The sequence below is a fragment of the Protopterus annectens genome, chromosome 8.part0 (assembly GCF_019279795.1).
Source record: "Protopterus annectens isolate FY-2018-M chromosome 8.part0, PAN1.0, whole genome shotgun sequence".
Lineage (NCBI taxonomy): Eukaryota > Metazoa > Chordata > Ceratodontiformes > Protopteridae > Protopterus > Protopterus annectens.
In genome coordinates, this window is record NC_056741.1 from 558,576,805 (window position 1) to 558,592,532 (window position 15,728).

Here is a 15,728-nt window from a genome sequence, read left to right on the forward strand (position 1 = left end):
ACCTACACATACCACATCATCATGCCCAGTTCACCTCAGTACACCCCTCACCCACACACATGGTCTCAAATGTATGGCCCACCCTCGGCCTCTGGCAAACCAACAACACACCCTGTGCATATGATGATACCTGTGCCACATCCATGACATCCATACCATCAGTGCAGGGACAGGCTAATATGGTTCTTATGCACACAATGACTGTATAACAGTGTACCACTGTACTGCAGTGTAACATGTTGTAAGAAGTAATGTGTAATGCATATATGTCAGGTAGTGTAGCCGTCCAGGAATTTTGCATTATAGCTTTTAGTAACACTGGTTGATTGTGGTTTCTATAATGTTATCTATTTGTGTTGTCGGTGTACATGTGTCAACATGAGGATGGTCTGCAGTCATATTCCACAATGGAGTATGACACTGTGGTGACATCATGGCTGTGACATATCTGGGGTACAGTTGAACACATGTCATAGGTTAGTATAACAGTTATTGCCTGTGGCACATGGACAGGTGACCCACTGAGGCATGTATAATCTGCAATCTGATGTAGACCCATCCACATGCATGCAGACTGTTACTTGGCAACACTAGGACTAGACCCCTACCTAGGTATGTAGTGATACTAAAGTGTGTGGCTTCCATTGCACACACCACACAGCATTTAGGGTGAGGTGTGTCCCAGGTTACATGTTACATGCAGAACATCCCCAGACATGTACAGTATGCTAATGGGGGATGTAATGGGTGTATATGGACAATACATAGTGTGACATACCTTCATATACACATTAACAGACACATAACAGGCAGACACATCCAAGAGACCAGGGCCTATCACTGCTAACTAACATGACCGTGTGTCCAATGTGTTACAGGTAGGCTGCAGACAGCACATGCATCACTGGCCTAGAATATGGTATCAGTTAGCTGTATGGTTGATGGTGACAGTGGTAACCATAACGTGGCACATGGGACATATACCGGGTGTACCTTGGTGTAATGACAGTGTACGCAGCACCCACACCCCCCAGTGGATATTGTATTCCCTGAAACCCATGATGACACTCTGATATACCCACCATCACACAGTGACCACAACTGTGATACAACCCATTGTAGATCCCAACTGTGGTACTACAGGGATATGCATCTAATGCACGTGCCACATGCATAGCAGGGTGTTGCATTGTCATGCCTCACTGATGGGCAGCAACAACACTATCTATACTACCATGTGGCAATGGGTATTGTAATATGAGTATGTGTCCTAGGAATACTGTACCCTACAGATAAACGGACATGTACACATACACACACTTGCCAGAATACAATGGGTATCCCATGCCTATCAACACATTTGTACAATGCTATTGTGATGGTACTGCAAGGCTTGTGTAGCCGGTATGAAGAGGAGCATAACAGGGTACATGTAATTTCCCATACTGCAGCAGCCAGAACTGGCTATGGAAATGGGTGTTGTGGTGGTTGTGAAGGCACTCATGGAATTCCCATGTACAGGTGTGCTAACACACAGACACTGCTATACTCAGTCATGCACACATACACATGTGTCAGTACTGGGGTGCATCTTTGTAGGTGGTCATAGCTGTGTACCTAGCTATTGTCCAAGGAGAGATGGGTTGTGTAGGGGTTGTGTGTACAGTGGTATCCTGCCACCTGCCATGTGGCAGCAGGCAAGTCATTGACAGACACTACTGTGGTAACCCTCAGGGTGGAAGTGACATGCATCAGCCATTCTGCCAGGTGCCTCCTGCACATGGCCACTGCGATGATCAAGTTGACATGCATGCAACATGCATTACAACACATGGTTAGTGTCTGTGATGGAGACCTGTACCCAAGCATGTTCAGTTGACTGTGGTAGTGTAGTGGAGGTACCCATTGCATATGGTGCATCATCATCATCATCTTCTTTCGGCTGTTCCTGTTAGGGGGTCGCTACAGCAGATCACCTGTTTCCATTTCTTCCTGTCCTCTGCATCTTGCTCTGTCACACCAACCACCTGCATGTCCTCTCTCACCACATCCATAAACCTTATCTTAGGCCTTCCTCTTTTCCTGTTACTGGGTAGCTTCATCCTTAGCATCTTTTTCCCAATATACTCAGCATCTCTCCTCAGCACATGTCCAAACCAACATAATCGTGCCTCTCTGGCTTTGTCTCCAAACCTTCCAACCTGGGCTGACCCTCTAATATACTTATTCCTAATCCTGTCCACCCTCATCACACCCAGTACAAATCTTAACATCTTTAATTCTGCCACATCCAGCTCAAACTCCTGCCTTTTTGTCAATGCCCCTGTCTCCAACCCATATAACATAGCTGGTCTCACTACCCTCTTGTAGACCTTCCCTTTCACTCTTACAGGTACTAGTCTGTCACAAATCACTCCTGACACTCTTCTCCACCCACTCCATCCTGTCTGTACTCTCTTCTTCACCTCTCTTTTACACTCACCGTAACTCTGAACTATTGACCCCAAGTATTTATGGTGCATACAGGGTTTTATCTCCAATATGTGTCAGTTCTTACACAGCTGGACAGACATGTCAGTGTCAATCAAGCTTAGGATGCCTGTACATATCCCAGTGGGATACCTGCCATCTGCATATCTGTACAGGGACTGACAGTCATCTGCTTGGCAAGTAGCTATGCCATAGGATGAATGTGTTGACAGACAGATATTTGACAACAACATGTATGCCATAACTACATGTCAGGAGCCCTCGCTATCATGTGCTGTACAGATGGTAGTCTACACTTACATTCCACATGTCGGATCATTACCCAGTAGGGGTTATATACTGTGACACTGCTCACACACTGGGGATACAAATGGGAGGCCTCAGAGTCCAGCTATGCCTGCAGGTGTGCCTGTTGTCAGTACTACAAATAGCACACTACTCTTGCATGGGTAGGCACTGTCAACAGTAGTACCACCATCATACACTACATGCCAGTGTGACAGCACGTACCCTGAGCTACTACCCCTGTATGTAACAAAGTCACATGGATAACAGTGCTGCACAGGCCTCACATATGTCTGTGTCCCAGTCATGACACTTACAACCCTTGCTACTGTAATGACAGTACATAGGTGCATGTATTGTACATGGCATTACATACACTTATTACAGATGTCATTACCCTGCTATGTTATCAGACTGGGTGGTGTGAACTGGTTACCATTGCTAAGCCATGCTTAGCAGGTATCAACATTGCTCAAATATAACAGCTAAGCTGATTTGCACACTGGTAAGTGAAGCCTACACTGTGTAAGCTCCCTTAAGTTTACCCGCAGCTTAGCACCACTTAGCTTTGCGAAAAACTGCACAAATGTGCTTAAAGCTGCTCAAAATTGCTTTAACCACTCTATATCTGACAGCCATTGTTCTGCCCAGCAACAAAATGAACAGCCCTTGCAGGTTTGAACCCAGGACCCTGTATACTAAAGTCGCAACACTTAACCACTACTCCACGACCACTGTGAAGACAGCTGTTGTTTTTCCAATATATCTTTTAAATACACATATTGATTAGCATTGAACAATTGCCTTTACTACCACAATTGTGTAGTACTTGTTATTAATTTGACTGTTAAATCACATATGTTGCTTTAACATAATGTACACATAGCAGATACATGCAGTGAGATAGATCTGGGAGATTATACACAACTGTGAGATTTACACATGACAGGAATATGGATATGTACATATAATAGGCTGATATATGTCTACATGTACATGCACATGCATATTCATGCATATGTCTATATACACATCTGTATAATGCAACATATATATGGGCATAGATAGATAGGTTCATAGATTAGTACTAGACTAACTGCCCTTGCGAGCCATTTTAAGCCTAGCCAATTATCCCTTGAGAGCCTCAAACCCTGCACCTTGTGTTTGTAAGGCAAGCACCTTAAACATTAGGCTACCCCCACCACCCTCTTTGTATGCACATATATATGTATGTGTGTGTGTGTGTGTGTGTGTGTGTGTGTGTGTGTGTGTGTATATATATATATATATATATATATATATATATATATATATATATATATAGATACACTAGACAATCTTTATGTACTGAATTGTCAAAATTCAGTACGTCAACACCGAATAGTGGAAAGTGCAGTTAACTGAAACTACACTATGCTGAATCCGCAAATGTCAAATCCGCCGCTATCGTGGTGTCACATTCGTGATGTGTGGTGCGGTTTGTGGATTTATCTGGGGTTTCAGGTATGTGTTGTGTGTCTGAGGATAATGGGTAGGGATTTTAGTGTGTGTGAGTGTGTGCGGTAGTGTTTTTTGTGTGTTTGTGTGTTTAATGTGACCTCGGAGTTAGAATATATAAGTAGTGGGGTGTGGGGGAGTGCAAGGGGGCTTTCCCCCCTGCTTATAGGTAGGTTAAGTGTGTTTGTGTGTGTGTTGTTATGTTTGTTTAGCTTGGTAGCTGTATGTGTGTATGTGATTATGTCCTGGTTTGTGTGTGTGTGTGTGTGTGTGTGTGTGTGTGTGTGTGTGTGTGTGTGTGTGTGTGTGTGTCTGAATGGTTGTGATTGCAGTATTCGTGATTGTGGGTTTTCGTGTATGTGGTTTTTCAACTATTCAGTCTCGAAATACTGAAATTTGGCATTTCAGTATTTTGAGATTGTATAGTAAATATATATATATATATATATATATATATATATATATATATATATATACATATGTATGCACATCCTATGTGTACAGATATGCCTATTTATGTAGATATATATGTAGATATCTGTAACTATATGTGCATACATATCTATTCTGATATACCTATTACTGTCAATATATATATATATATATATATATATATATATATATATATATATATATATATCCGTAAGTATATGTGCATATGTATCTCTATCTGTATATGTGTAGACATATATTGCTGTGTATATGTATATATCTGAGTGTTTTTATATATATATATATATATATATATGTACATATACATATCCATCTATGTATGTCAGTATGTATATGTGTATATATCTATATAGATATATGGATAATTATATATACATATATGTCCACCATATGTCCTGAACATGGAGTGGAGCCCTTGCCCCTCTGCTTATAAGTAGGTTAAGTGTGTTTGTGTGTGTGTTGTTATGTTTGCTTAGCTAGGTAGCTGTATGTGTGTGTATGATTATGTCCTGGTTTGTGTGTGTGTGTGTGTGTGTGTGTGTGTGTGTGCGTGAATGGTCGCGATTGTAGTATTCGTTATTGTGGGCTTTCTTGTATGTGGTTTTTCGAGTATTCAGTCTCGAAATACTGAAATTTGACATTTCAGTATTTTGAGATTGTTTAGTAAATCTATATATATATATATATATATATATATATATATATATATATATATATATATATATATATATATTTATAGCTACATATGTATGCACATCCTATGTGTACAGATATGCCTATTTATGCAGATATATATGTAGATATCTATAACTATATGTGCATACATATCTATTCTGATATACCTATTACTGTCAATATATATATATAGATATCCGTAAGTATATGTGTATATGTATCTCCATCTGTATATGTGTAGACATATATTGCTGTGTATATGTATATATCTGAGTGTTTATATGTGTATATATATATATATATATATATATATATATATATATATATATATATATATATATATATACACATGTGTTCATATACATATCCATCTATGTATGTCAATATGTATATGTGTATATATCTATATAGATATATGGATAATTATGTATACATATATGTCTACCATATGTCCTGAACATGGAGTGGAGCCCTACCACAGCCCCAATAGTCACAAACTTGTAGTACAAGGGGATGTCAGGTATGTAGTGCAGGTAGATGTGTAAACTTTTGCTACTGTGATAGGGGTTGTCTTCACAGACATGTTGTGTGTGGGAAGTCACATCTGCTTTTAACGTGCACCATTGGCTACTGACAGACATCCTAAGGACATCATAGTACAGTATCACTTCTAGCGCAGTAATGATCCTGTGGATTACAGCAGAGATATGGTCAATAAATGTGGACAGTCTGACATACTCTGGTCAGTCCAGAGGTATACATAGAACCCCTTAGTGCAAGAAATGTAGACCAAGCCTGGCAATGTGGATGTTAACAGCCATGTAGATGGTTATAACATGTAAATACTGGTATACATTTACCCCCGTAGGTTATGCATTCATTCACCCCTGTCTGTCATGCCAGATAATAACCACTGGTACAGAGATGCCATGGCCACATACTACCCACTGGTTAGTGACATACATCTGTACAGCATCCCACTGCTTTGTCTGACATACATGACTGTTATGGTGGCCTGCCAGCAGTACATCTGGCAAGTATCTGGACATAACATTGCATTGGGTAAGGACACTAAGCTGCTAGGCATGTAACAAAGCACTGTTCAGGCTACATGCAGACTGCCACAATAATGGGCTACATTTCTTATGGAGGAATACACATGTATCTGCATATATAGCAAACTCTACAAGCATGTCACAGCACAGAGTAACAGACACCTGTATGAAAGTGCATAACCACAACCAATTTGAACACAGCCACATATGGTAGCCAGCATAATATTACAGTATGGACTATCTGATCAACACCATCCTCATATGTGCCACTCACACACTAACCCTACATATACTGGGCCACTACACAGTGTGGTCCGATGCCTGCCTGTGGCATGGGACATGTGTTTGTTTGACCCTACAAACATATAAGCTGATAGGGTAACATACAGTGGAGCAGCATGTAACTTCAGAGAGAACAGGACCAAGAACAATGACATCTACCACAGTCTGCACACAGACCAAGGTACATATTCACAATACACACACTGTCGACAATCACCATAAGTACACAGACCTCAGTACTGTACACACAACCACACTATGCTGAGGTTATGTCCTTAAAGAGAACCCCTACTGTACATAACGTGTCGAAGTCTGATATCCCACTGGCTTGTTATCAGATATGATGTCAATAAATTATGATGTACAGGACATATGTACCTCTTACTACATGACATATGTACACAGGTTGATAGAGTTGTGGCTGGAGGCACAAACACAGGGCCAGTTTTGACACATTGCTGTTATAACCTCATACATTTACTGTTGTAACAGGGTTTGGTGCAACATATGTCCTATGAGGGATATGAGGTCAATAATGCTCATGTCTGTCATCATGTACTGTCTGGAATCCTCACACTATGATTCTGTAGTTCACAGATAGGTGCACTGTGGGTAACACAAGAAACATAAGGCACCACACACTGCCCAGTCTGCAGATGACCCTACAGATGGGGGTTTCCTCAGTAACATAGCACTGTCATGACAGGTATTAAAACATGTAGAACAGTCATATCCACACACACTCTGTTAAACCAACATTACTCCAAATGCAGAATAGCAGCACTTACATTCTGTAGTCAAGTTAGGCACATCCCCCTCCTGTGTTTTGGCCTGTTTCCACAGGATATGTTGTTAGAGGTAAATCCCCAATCCATCTGTGATGCTGTTTGCCAAACAACAGATCTAGGTCCTGCTCACAGTGAATGAAAAGACCCAATACCAACATGATGTGTGTGTTTTCATGCAATTGGCTATGGGAATGTTATCACAGCTGTTCCACATGCAATCAGCTAGAGGAGGGCTGCAATTCGTACAGAGGCCATCAGCTGATCATGAGCATCACTTACAAAACACATGCTGCTGGCAAAGCAAAGCAGGTGTAAGTCTCCACATCCATCAGATAGGGAGTGAGAGAGGCAGTTAGAGGCAAATATAAGTCAGGGAGGGGTGGGAGAGTAAAACTTAAGCATGTTTGTGTCACACACCTACCAGTACAGGGTATCAACCCCCTGACTATGTATTGCTATCATATGTCTATGCAGTTATTGGATGCACCACATAGGTTACATGTTGAAAAGCTCTCCAAACGTATATATGATGGTGAGTGACATTTGCAACAGTGATATGGTAGCTATACAGTAGGTGTAGTACACATGCCTGTCTGCATGAAGAGGTGTCAGTATCAACACAGCCACACTTTCTCAGGGCCCACACACATTGACACACTTGGTAGGGTCAGGAATACAACTCCTCACTAGTTAGTTTTCCACAATACAGTACTGTGCAAGTATCACATGACCACAGGGGTTATCCTGAGGTTATATGGGCAAAGGGTATGTGGAGGTGTCTGACATCAGACAGCATGCTTCAGTATGCCAGTGGAGGTTGTAGTGAGTGTGAATGTGGTCATAAGCATCATACACCACACATACAGACACAGGGTGCCAGTACTGACATGCATGGGTGCATTGCTTCAAGGGTGTGTAGTGGTCGACTGTGCTAGATGTTTATACAAGGCTAGGTGACGGGTATACCTTAGCATCAGGACACATGACAATGGTCTGTAGTGTGGATCAGGGGTGTAACATCTGGATTGGCCCACACAGGTGGGTATTGTATTCACCATCCAATCACCTGGGTAACTATTGTGTGTGTCCATTGCTGTGCATTGCTTGCCATGTATGTGTTCTTTAGTTCATGACATGGACTGTGTCTGGGATGTGCACATGTCTCACATACATGTACAGTGACATGTGGAACTGTACCTGGGGTGTCTGGCCCATGTTGTGTACATAAATTGTTATCATCAGATGTGCCAGTCCTGGCCTCATGTGGCGGGAACTGGTTATGGACAGCAGGTTGACCCTGCACCTACATTGATAGCATGATACAGGCATTCCCTGGTGTCAGTGGCACCTCTCCATACAGAGCATGTGTTTAAGGCATGGCATGTCCTGTGTGGGTCACATTTGATGGCACCACAGGTGTTGCAGGTGTCCAGTGGGGAACATAGTGAAGGTGCACTGCCTGCATGCACATGCCTATTGGACTGATGGACAGGGTGCCATTCCCTTTGTAGTCCACTTCTGTCACACCATGGTTACTATCTGTGTGCAATATGCAGGGTACTACCAACATAGCGGTTGTTGCCTAGGCAAGTGTGTTTGTGTATGAGACACGGGTTGAGAGCGTTCTCTGGGTAATACAAGGGTTGCTAACTTTGTTCACCAGGCCTTGATGTCACATGTAGGGGTATGGATTTGCACCCCAGCCTCTCGGCTATTTCACATCTGTTATCCCTGTAAGGTGGACATTGTGACATATACTAGGGCCACCGTATAAGACATTTGCAAAACCCGCTCAACAGTGACTCCAATTGTTACACACTCACAGCCACCTCCACACTGGATATGAATGACAAACACACACACACACACACACACACACACACACACACACACACACACACACACACACACACACACACACACACACACACACACCTGCCATATCTACGATTAGAACTCTTACCTAACTAGTTTATTACACTACAGCACTATGCAGTTATAGGACTCACCATGGAGACTACTGGATTAGTCCTTCCCCAAAGGTGTATTTCACAGTGAATGACATCAGCAGGCTTGCCAAAGTAGGGCATTTGAATTGTAGTGAGTGGGACTAGCCTAAAAAGCATTGCTCCCTACACAGACATAGAAACACACACACACATCCACACTTGCCATGGGTGGGAATAGAACCCTATCAAAGTACTGTATTACACTACAGCATTACACTGTTATAGGATGCACCATGGAGATTATTGGGCTACACCTTTCCCAAAGGTGCATTTCACAGTGAATGACATCAGCAGCCTTGTCAAAGTAGGGCATTTGATCTGTAGTGAGTGTGACTAGCCTAAAAAGCATTGCTCCCTACACACATAAACATCCACACCTGCCATGTGTGGAACTAGAACCCCTACGAGAGTTCTATATTACACTACAGCATTACACTGTTATAGGACATGCCACGGACATTACTTGGCTGCACCTTTCCCAAAGGTGTATTCTACAGTGAATGACATCAGCAGCCATGCCAAAGTAGGGCATTTGAATTGTAGTGAATGTGTCTAGCCTAAAAAGCATTGATCCCTACACAGAGACACACAAACACAAGCACACACACACACACACATACACACACACACACACACACACACACACACACACACACACACACACACACACACACACACACACACACAGTTGCCATGTCTGGGATTAGAACTCCTCCCTAACTAGTTTATCACACTACAGCAGTAAGCAGATATAAGACGCGCCACAAGGTTACTGGGATGCATTTTTCCCAAAGGTGTATTTCTCATTGAATGACATCAGCAGCCTTGCCAGTGTAGGGCATTTGAATTGTAGTGAGTATGCCTAGCCTAAAATGCATTGCTCCCTACAGACACACACACACACACACACACCCACTTGCCATGTCTGGGATTAGAACTCCTACCTAATGAATTTATCACACTACAGCACTACACACTTATTGGGCACGACATGAAGATTAGTGGGTTACACCTTTCCCAAAAGTGTATTTCACAGTGAATGACATCAGCAGCCTTGCCAAAGTAGGGCATTTGAATTGTAGTGAGTGTGACTAGCCTAAAAAGTATTGCTCCCTACACAGACAGAAACACACACACACAGTTGCCATGTCTGGGATTTGAACTCCTACCTAACTAGTTTATCACACAACAGCACTACGCAGTTATTGTGCGTGCCACGGAGATTAGTGGGTTACACCTTTCCCAAAAGTGTATTTCACAGTCAATCTCATCAGCAACCTTGCCAAAGTGAGAAATTTGAATTGTAGTGAACGTGACTAGCCTGAAAAGCATTGCTCCCTACACAGACAGAGACACACACACATACACAAACACACACGCACATGCACACACATGCACACACACACACACACACACACACACACACACACACACACACACACACACACACACACACACACACACAGTTGCCATGTCTGGAATTAGAACTCCTATCTAGCTAGTTTATCACACTACAGCAGTACACAGTTATAGGAGGCTCCATGAAGATTTCTAGGCAACAACTTTTCAAAAGTGTATTTCACAGTGAATGACATTAGCAGCCTTGCCAAAGTAGGGCATTTGAATTGTAGTGAATGTGACTAGCCTAAAAAACCTTGCTCCCTGCACAGACACACACACACACACACACACACACACACACACACACACTCTTGCCATGTCTGGGATTAGAATTCCTACCTACCTAGTTTATCATGCTACAGCATTGCACAGTTTTAGGATGTGCCACAGAGATTATTGGGCTATTCTATTCCAAAATGTGTATTTCTAAGTAGATGACATCAGCAGGCTTGTCATAGTAGGGCTATGAGGAGGTCAGTGTGTGTGCATGGGCCATAACACATTCATCTAAAGGTTGACACACCACATGCGGGTACACTCAGGGTTATATTCCGCAGGTACGTGTATACAGCTGCTAGTTGACTACTGCCTTGTACAGCATGTAGCACAGCTATCACTTGCACCACATAGTTTGTAATGCTGATGAATACCGATGGCTAATGTCTACAGTGAGTGACATTTACACATCATGTGGTTGTAGCCATTTGGCTGTGTGCTGGGTGGGACAGGCCTCATGATGGATGGCTCCTTGTCACAGTCACTCTCTTCCACACATCTATGTATGTCTACATTTGGCTTATTATAGTGTGTTGTCCTTGGATATATGTCTGTATTCCTATCCACTGTGTGTGCAAAGCATGTCTTGTGCAAACTGAGGAGTGCATGCACTAACATCTGCAACTGTCAGCTATGTATTGCCCACTGTTGTTTGCAGACATGGGCTTCATTTGTTTAAGTGTGTGAGCATGCCCAGTATGACCTTTTAGTATGTTGTTGTCTGACATTGCCTTCATTTCTCTAAGTGTGTGAGCATATCCAGTATGCCCTTCTGTATTGAATGTGTGGATCCATTCCAGGTAGTTTGTACACCAGTGCAGACCTTTGTGTTGTACACCTACATATAGCAAACTGTTTCTGCAGGGTATTCATAGATCATTTGGCAATATGGGGACAAGCTGTGCAGGGTGTAGTGTGTACTGTAGGTGATTGTGTCTGTGCTGCTTCTGATACATGGTACTGCTGTTAGCAGAGATATTCAGACATGTGTACTGTTATACACTGTGATGTTGTATGTCCTCATGTACTGTCAGGTGGACATTCTTGCTTACAGTGATGTCCTGTGGGACAAGGATTACTGCAGCTTTGTCCGGTTTTGTGGGCAGATGCCTACATATTCATGGTAAGTTATGCCATTCTGGAGCGGGAGCTGCAGACACTTGCTGCTGTGTCTGTGTATCCGGTTCAGCACCTTGGTACAGTGCTGGCAGAGGATCCCATACTTGTACATCCATTGACATGACAGTATGGCCTTATCATGCTGTGGCAATACCTCACAGCTGTATAGATTCACACAGGTTACTCAGAGGCAGGGGCATGAGTCAGGACATTACCCCTGTTGTGGTGTACGGGCAGGTATGTAGCCACCCATTTATGTGCTTTCAGCCAGGGATAGTGTGTGCACAAAGCTGTGTGATGGACCTTGCACATTCCATGCTGCCCATGCTCCCACCCCCTCTATTATTCTATCCTCTGCCATACATTATGCATACATTCTCTGATAATTTCCCTAAGGTTATCAACTCATCACAGCTGTGTTTTGGTGTTGTTCCACAGTTCATGCAGTGGGACATAGTGGATATGTCACTGTTATTAGTCCACATGGCCTTGCATATGGTTTATGTGGATTGTGTTATGTTATTTGGGTGTCCATGACATAACATGCATTGGCAGTATGTGTGAGACACAGGCCTTTGGCAGAGGCTTGTAGGCCATTTGGTGTTGATGCACACCAGCTGTGGCAGGCCATTACATTCTGTCAGTCCTACAGTCTCAGACCGCCATACAGTATATTCCCCTGGGGCGACAGGGTAGGTGTGCTAGATGCTCATGCCAATACTTTCTATCAGTCTTGATCAGGTGGTGTGGATGCTGGAAGGGTGCTACCTATGGCTAGGGACACACCTGCATGGAACATTTGCACTGCATGCTGCATTCTTTCGTTATTGCCATATACAGATGGGGGCATATTGTACCCATTCCCCACAGCAGGGATACGACCAGAGAGTTACCTGTGGGTGATGTTTGGGTGAGTTGGGTGTATGTGTGCTATGGACACTACTTGCATCTGATGCACATATATGCATGGGGCATTCCAGTTATACTGGCATGTGCAGGTACATCAGCAGTTTCCCAATACATCAGTCCTACCACCTTTGGGATCTGCAGGTCTTCGAGCAGATGACACCAGTATCCCCTACTACAGGCCCAGATAATGTGATGCATACCTGTATATACAATTCCATGGTTGTGTCCATTTCACAGTTACACATTATATACTGTATGTCAGGGTACTTTCCCCTGTGTACTGCTTGTATATCTAGCCCAACAGCCATGCCATGTCAAGCTTTCAGATGGTGACACATATTACCACCATACATTTACAATAGCTTACTGCTAGCATGTGTTATACTGGTGGGAATTGTCTTTGGCACTGCAGTTATGAGGACTTGGCCCTGTCATCAGCAGTAGTGGGCAATGGCCACCAGGTCATACCTCAGCATGCATACATACTGACCACTCTCACACAATATGAAACACACACCGACCTAACTCACACATACCTGCATATTGTGCAAATGCTGCAATCTATCCTGCTACCTTGGCCACCTCTGGGCATCTGTGCTCCACTGGTATTATACCTACACATACATGTTACTACATTTCTACATAGGCTTGGGGGGGGCACACCTAATTGTTACTACATGTCTACATAGGATATGAGGGGGGCACACCTGACTGTTTCTAAATTGCTACACAGGATTTGAGGGGCACACCTGACTGTTACTACATTTCTTCATAGGATTGGGGGGGGGCACACCTGACTGTTACAACGTATGTACATCAGACTGGGGGTTACACCAGACTGGTAGTGCATTTCTACAAAGGATTGCGAGGATTGCGGGGGCACACCTGATTGTTACTACATGTCTAAGTAGTGTTGGGGGTGACTCCTGACTGTTACTACATGTCTACATGGGATTGGGGGGCACACCTGACTGTTACTACATGTCTACATAGGACTTGGGGAGGCACATCTGATTGTTACTACTGTCTACATAGGATATGGGAGAGCACACCTGACTGTTTCTATATTGCTACACAGGATTGGGGGGGCATACCTGACACTTGTACACATTTGCTATGACTGTACTGATATGTCAGGTACTCCATTTCACTATGTTTTCTAACTTGTCATGCTGACTAGAGGCATGTCAGTGTACTACAGGTCCTACATTTCATTGACCTACATATTAGTTTCTGACTTCCTGCCCTTCAGATAACATCCCACTGCCTGACCTGATGTAGTCTGTCTCTGTAGGCCTGGGGGGAGGTTACCCATAGGCATCATTCAGTGGTCTTAGCACAGCCTTTGTTTGTGTTTGTCTACACCTGTCCTGCTGGCTGTGACTGTTGTTGGGTATGTGAACCTCTATGACTGGCATGTGTGTGTCATAAAGACACACGTAGCCCAGCACATTTCCTGCAGTGGGTTTTGTTACCATGTGTAGTACTGGCTACTATGGTGACACCCGTATTTGTTACAGATCTCATGCTGCCACTATAGGTGTCTATTATCTGCTGGCATCACATTCAGCCACCCAATTCCCTTGCATGCTCAGATCCATACTATAGATACTGGTAACAACACATACAGGTGCTCCCCAGTCCTATGTAGAAATGTAGTAACAGTCAGGTGTGCCCCCTCATCCTATGTAGACACTTAGTAACAGTTAGGCGTGCCCCCAAACCTATGTAGAAATGTGGTAACAGTCAGATATGCCCCCCAACCCTATGTAGACACGTAGTAACAGTCAGGTGTGCCCCCCAATCCTATGTAGAAATGTAGTAACAGTAAGCTGTGCCCCCCCAATCTTATGTAGACATGCAGTAACACACAGGTGTGCCCCCCTAATCCTATGTAGAAATGTAGTAACATGTATGTGTAGGTATAATAACAATAGAGCACAGATTACCTGTGCTGGCCAAGGTAGCAGGATAGATTGTAGCATGTGTACAATATGCAGATCTGCATGTGTTAGGTTGGTGTGTGTTGTATATTGTGTGAGAGTGGTCAGTATGTATGCATGGTGAGGTTTCTTCTGGTGGCCATTGCCCAGTACTGCTGATGACAGGGCCAAGTTCTCACAATTGCAGTGCCAAACACAATGCTGCCCAGTATAACACATTCCAGCAGTAAGCCATTGTAAATGTTTAGAAGTAATATGTGTCACCATCTGAATGATAGACATGACATGACTGTCAGCCCAGATATACAAGACGTACACAGGGGGAAGTACCCCAGGCAGACAGTGTATAATATGTAACTGTCAAATGGACACGCCCTTGGAATTGTACATACAGGTTTGCAGCACATTATCTGGGCTTGTAGTAGGGAATACTGATGTCATCTGGCCAAACACTGGCAGACCACAAAGGTCATAGGAATGATATATTGAGAAACAGCTGATGTCCCTGTACAAGCCAGCATACGTGGAATGCCCCATGTGGAATGC